The sequence below is a fragment of the Fukomys damarensis genome, unplaced genomic scaffold (genome assembly GCF_012274545.1).
Source record: "Fukomys damarensis isolate Sample0158 unplaced genomic scaffold, DMR_v1.0_HiC HiC_scaffold_21, whole genome shotgun sequence".
NCBI lineage: Eukaryota > Metazoa > Chordata > Mammalia > Rodentia > Bathyergidae > Fukomys > Fukomys damarensis.
The window spans coordinates 34,790,911-34,796,953 of record NW_022900933.1 but is presented as its reverse complement, the minus strand read 5'-3'; the positions used below and the strand labels follow the sequence as shown (position 1 = coordinate 34,796,953).

At 48.5% G+C, this 6,043-nt stretch overlaps 1 long non-coding RNA gene across 1 annotated transcript in view; it reads left to right on the top strand.

Moving 5' to 3' along the window:
* The first annotated feature begins 1,012 nt into the window (after window positions 1-1,012).
* Window positions 1,013-6,043, top strand: part of LOC117287135 — a 24,724-nt gene continuing 19,693 nt past the window's right edge. The window contains exon 1 of the long non-coding RNA XR_004518346.1: window positions 1,013-1,315. This is a non-coding gene — a long non-coding RNA (uncharacterized LOC117287135). The remainder of the gene's footprint in view (window positions 1,316-6,043) is intronic.

Genomic DNA, 6,043 nt, shown 5'->3' with positions numbered 1-6,043 from the left:
CAACAAGTAGTGAAACTTACTGAGTTGGGATTGAATTATCCATTAGATTATGTACAGATCCTTTTTTACTTTAATTTTTTATATATGCTTACAATACATGGGGAATCGGTACATGGATATATCTTGATCATTTTCCATCTTGCCCCACATGCCCTTTTTCCTGATGCCCTTCCCTTCTCCATAGAGTTTGTCTTTATTTTACTCTTCAATTCATTTATAGTTTGGATTTCTTCTATAAGAGAAACCAAGCAATATTTAATTTTCTGTGTCTGACTTACTTCACTTAATGCGATGGTCTTAAGGCCCATCCATTTTCCTTCAAGTGGCACGAATTCCTCCTCCTCTATGACTAAGATCCTATGTGGATGTGCACCTCGTTTCCTTTATCCACTTGTCTGCTAAGGGCATTTGGGCTGTTTCCAGAGCTTACTTTTAGGAGATCTCTTCTGGAATCTGCATGTTGTAATGTGGACTACGTAAAGGCATAGGTTATTACATATACTTTAGTTTATACCACACAGCTATTTAAATTTAGTTACATATTTATATTCTTGAATTTAAAATGTTCTTAGTTATTTAGACAAATATTTTTATTTTTTTCTGAACTTTTTTATAGAAAGATAGAGTATCTCTGAGATTTGCCAAATCTAAAAACGTAAACCATATATGAAGAACTTTTCATCAGAAAAATGTTTTGAATTACTGAGAGGGAACTTTAATCGGATTTTCATAATACAAATGAGTATTCGTGTTTCAGAATTGAGGTCTCTTTGTGCTCTCATTTCGAGATAAAGAACAGTCGGAGAACTGCTCGGCATGTGTGATTCCCGCAGGTGGAGTTTTCAGCGGATCATAGTGGTGGTGGATGAGTTGCTCATCCGCATGTGTATTAATGAATTTGTCGACCTACTAAGAGCTCTTTATGCTATTATTTATCTTCAGAGAATTTTTTCAACCTGACTTCTTTGTGAAGCAGACAGACCAAATAATCTCTATTTTATCATGTAGGTGCGGCAGAAGAGTCGGAAGGTACAAGAGATATGAGTGCGTTCCGGTTTCCCACCTGCAGCGGTGCCTCCCATAATCCACCTGGCCTGGCTTCCGGTGGGCCTGGCCATCTTCTTTTGAAACTTACGTCACACGTCCTACCGCGCGTGTGCGCCCACCTTTGCCGCGACACGTATGGCGGCGCTGTGCTTGTACTAAAGTCCTTTAAACCTTAGGTGATTCTCGGGTAGACTTGAAGCACTTGAAAGAAGCCACGGGCACCATGAGCTGGTACTTTATCACAAAACAGCCTTTCAGAAGAAGTCAGGTATTTCTTAGCAGTTGTAATTTCCCTGAATTTAATTAAAATATTCTTAGTTGTTTTGGAAATTGCAGGTGTCAGATAAGCATTTGCTCTATAACCTGCTTTTTTCCTTCTCTAACTTGACCTAATTTAAACTAGAAACATTTAATTTATCTTTTGTCCTAATTTCCAAAGGTAAAGAAAGGGAAAACAAGAAATGCTAGTCTGTGATCTATATGAGCTTTTTATTTCCTCTGATTTTCAAGCTCGTTTAAGCTAGAGATGTGGTTTATCTTTTAACGGTAGTGAAATGATTTTAGAAAATTGGTCCGAAGCAAACATGAGTCATCTTTAGAGAACTCTGAGTCGACAGCCGAGGACAGGGTTGTCTGGGAGGTCACAGGGCCCCGAGACCGGATGTGTGTTTGGTTCTCTGCAGTTCTGGCTCCTGTGCACGCTCGGGTGACCGCCGCCACAGTCGGGATACAGCAGTCTCATCACAGGGACCCTGTGCTGCCCTTTCCCAGCCAGCATTACCCTCCTACCTCCCACCTTAGTCCCTGACAGCCGCTCTGTTCCCCATCTCTGCTATTTAGCCATTTCCGGAATGCTTTTCGGGTGGACGAGACTGGTCTTTCTCACTTGGCACAGTTCCTTGCATCTCCGTCCAAGGGGACACAGTATCCATAGTCTGCTCCTTTTACTGGTGAGGACCTGGCGTGAATGTACATTCAGTCTGAGCAGCTAAGGTGTCTATTCTCAGGCGTCGTCTGAAAGTGAAGGCTACCCCACAGGAACTCACCCCTGACTGCCGAGCATGAACTCGCCCAGCTGCGCCCGCGTAGCTGTCATTAGTAATGTAACTGCACTTGCTGCCGCCCCGCCTCTGTCTGATGCGTCAGTATCCAGAGGTTCAGCAGCTGGATCCCTGGGTCCCCATCACGGGGGCCACTGAGGCAGGAGCTCCCTTCGACAGCACCAGCACCAGTCAGGTGTCCGGAACTTAGGAGTGAGGACACTTCTTTAATTTTATTTTATTTTTTAATTTTATTTTTTTGGTACGGGGGATTGAACTCGGGTCCTTGCAAGGCAGGCCACCGAACCACTGAGCTGAATCCCCAGCCTTCTTCTTTAATTTTCTATACACCCATCACCAGATCCCTGACGTGGAGATTAACTGTGTCAAGATGCTCAGATTGGTGTTAGTTATCGAAGCTGTATACTAGCATCACCTGTGGATTTGGTAAGTTTAGATGTGCCTTTAAATAGAAGCATTTATTTGGAAGAAAGTAAAAGCAGTACTCGTCCAAATATGCAAAGAGAGCTGGTTACATTTGGTTGGTTGTCAATTTTGCTTTGACTAACTGTGTATTTCTAATGCATTTGGAAGACTGGATGGTCTCATTGTGTGTTGATGGTTAAAATGTGTTTTCTGAAGTAGCTGAGATAGTGCTGCTTCACAGTGTCACCTTTCTCCCTAACCAGCTCATTTATTTTGCCACTCTTTAGTTGTCGTAGAAGTTCATATTAGAGATTTTGGAGAGGCCCCCGTCTGCCTGCCCGTTACTGTTTCTCTGTGACCCTGAAGGTGCTTAACTTACAGTGGAGCCACATCCCCATCAACCCACTGTAAATTGACAATGTGTTAAATCCATACTGTGCTCAGTGTTCCATGATGAACAGACCCTAGATGGCTGCCCTCCTGCACCTCAGCCGGTGCCTCACTCATCTCCAGAGACTGATGACCCTGCCTGTGGCTGTTGCAACATTGGGGAGTTTTCAGGGCTGGAATTTGGAGGGGCGTGGAGCTGCTTAGTGCCAAGGGTGGTGGATGGGGGGGGCCGGGGGATATGGGGAGACTGTTTCTATCCAGCACTAATTAAGTTAAGTGCAGTAAGGATGAGATAAGGCCATTGAGTGCATAGTTTCAAGGCCCAGCACAGGCCCAAAGCTGGCAGCAGGTTGGGATAGAAGCTGTGCACCTCAGTGTGGCCCTTTGCAGGGAGAAAGTGGGCGCTGGACCTGGGCCCTTTGCAAACTCATCCCTCAGTCAGGTGTTAGTGCCCCTGTGCAGCCCAGGTGTGGATTGAGGTGTAGACTGTACCAGGTGACCCCACCAACCAGATCCATGGAAGCAGAGCATGCCCTACTCCCAAGGCACTGGTGCTTTGAGCTGAGGAGAGGATCTCTGCCTGCAGAGGACCAGCTGAACTTCCCTACAACAGGTTTGCCAGATCTTCTTTTGTCATGGGCTGTTTGCTGGGCTCTGGCACATGTCCTGCCACCCATAAATCTGGTGCCTGACGTCTGAACCTGTGCTGACAGTTTGCACTTAAATGGCAGGCCTGTAAGCTGTGCTCTCTGAGTTTGCAGGCAGAAAAGTCTTCCTGGATGTAGGATAGCTTTCTGCAATTTGTAGCCAGAAGCTTTATGCAGACAGATAAAGACAAGAGTAAGGGCTCAGGTCCATTCTCACAGTGGAGGGGAAGCAGGGTGTCATTTCCCTGCCTAGTTCTCTATTCCTGCCCATTCCTGCCTCTGCTTCACAGTTTATGCCTGGGCCCTGGAAGTCACACTGGTTTGGAGTCAGACCAGCCTAGTGTAACCAGCTTCTGCCTTTTGGGGGAAATATGCTCCAGGAAATGGGGCCCACAGCGAGTTGAGATTAAATGAGAAGATGGATTGAGCTTGTTGTTACTAGGGTGCTGTGGTCCTCATTGGCTGCGCCTGTGCAAGTCACACGATCTATTTCCTGGACCGTGACCGGAGGAGCTGGAGCATGTCAGGCTGCAGACTCAACTGCTCACATGTGGCCACCATGCATGCTTGACAATGGCACCAAAGAGTTGGTGCGCAGGGGGCCCCAGAAGCTCAACTCCAAGGAGACCAGCACTGCTCCCTTCTTGCCCACTGGGTTCTCAGCACCTATGCAGTGGCAAAGTAGACCCTATCTGCTGGGACAGTGAATGAGGGTCAGGGTTGCTTGATCTCCTGCATGTCCTGGAGAAACTGGAATCTAGATTATTATGTAGAACGAACTCGATGCAGCTTCTGAGCACCACGTGGTCCAAAGTAAGCATGCGCAGGCTGATCCTGCTGGCTGACCCATGTGCAGGTGTCTGAAGCACAGTCTGCCCTCCAGGAAACTCAGGGCCCAGAGCTTGGACCCCTGACTCTCCCCTGAGGTCCTGGTGGCCCTGCTTCTCAGATTATTACAGGCTCCAGGAGCGCTGGCCTCCTTTCCTTTGCTGGGATGAGCTTGGGTCTGTGGTGCTCTGTGAGGACCAGTCTCTTCTGTGCAGGTGTGGGGCTCCCCATTTGGCCCCTACAAGTGTCTTGGGGTCTGGCCACTACACCTCCTACCCCTGTCTGTGCAACTGACATTGGCCCTCGGCTCCCTCTCTTCTCCCGGGGCCCCTGCAGTGTTCTGACCCCTGGGGGTGCCATGCACAGCCCACCCACCACGTGACCATGCCACTCCTTGACCACATTATCTCCCACCCTTCTCCACTCCCCTCTGCATTGTCCACTCAGTGCCGTGGCCACACTTGATCTTGCCATTGCACACAGCGGCTCTCCATGTGGGAGGTTCCACTCAGACATCCCTGCTCTGTGTCTGCAGTGTTCTATCCTTCCTGCATGATCATCTGAGGATCTCTCCATACTTCCCCTTTACTTGCACCAGTGTCGCTAAGTCCTCTCACTTCCTGTCATAGGCTGGATCCAAAGAGGCCCCCAAGACCCACTTGTTAGGAGTTTGGTGCTTGGCCCCTGTCACTGTTGGGAGTTGTAGCCTGGTGGAAGGAAGTGGGGTCACTGGGCTGTGCCTTTGAAAGGATATTGGGACCCTTGGCCATTCCTGTCTCTCTGTGCTTCCTGACTGCCGTGAAGTGAGCAGATCTCCTCCATCATGTGCCCTCCCATGATGTCCTGTGTTTCCACAAAGCAGCAGGATAAAGTGACCATGGGCTGAAACCTCTGAAACTGTGAGCCCAAACCAACCTTTTCCCTTTTTAACTTGATTATCTCAGGTGTCTTGTTACAGCAATGGAATGTTGATTAACACACTCCTATGCTTGTTTCCTCCCCTGTTTCAGCCACACCCCACAGTCTGGCCAGTATATCCAACCCCTTGAACTGTGGCTTTCCATCTGGCAAAACTGAGCTTTGGACCAACCTGTTAGCTCTGGGTCTACTCTGTGGGAAACCCTGGGACATAGCTAGAGTAAATTCACATAACAGATTCATGCTTTCCAGCTTCAGTGGGCCCTAGGACACTCACACTTCCCTCGTGATCTCTCTGCCACTGGTCACTGTGCACCCTCCTGATGTGTTCCATCTCTGCCCCGAGCTCTCCGTAACTGGCCCATACTTCACCTTCCTCCCGTCTCTCCCTCCTGACCTGTAAACCTGCCCGCTATGGGTCTGGCTGGCTCTGTGTCTGGAATACACCTTTCCCCATTTTCTAGGCCTGCTGCCACTTCTTTGGCTGGGTTATAGGTTGCCTCCTCCGGAAGACTGTCTCCTGGCTGTTCACACGGCACCCGTCTCCGTGTTCACATTCCCATGTCTCACCTCCTCTATGACGCTCTCCTAACAGTGGTCCCTGTGCCATAAGCTCCTTGAAGACAGACCTCTGGGGCTCCCTGGGCACCTGGAGAGAAGGCGGATGCCACAGGCCAGCATTCAACAAGAATACTTTTCTCATAATTACTTGGAAGGATATAAGCTCCTTGGGTGTAGGGTCTCTGG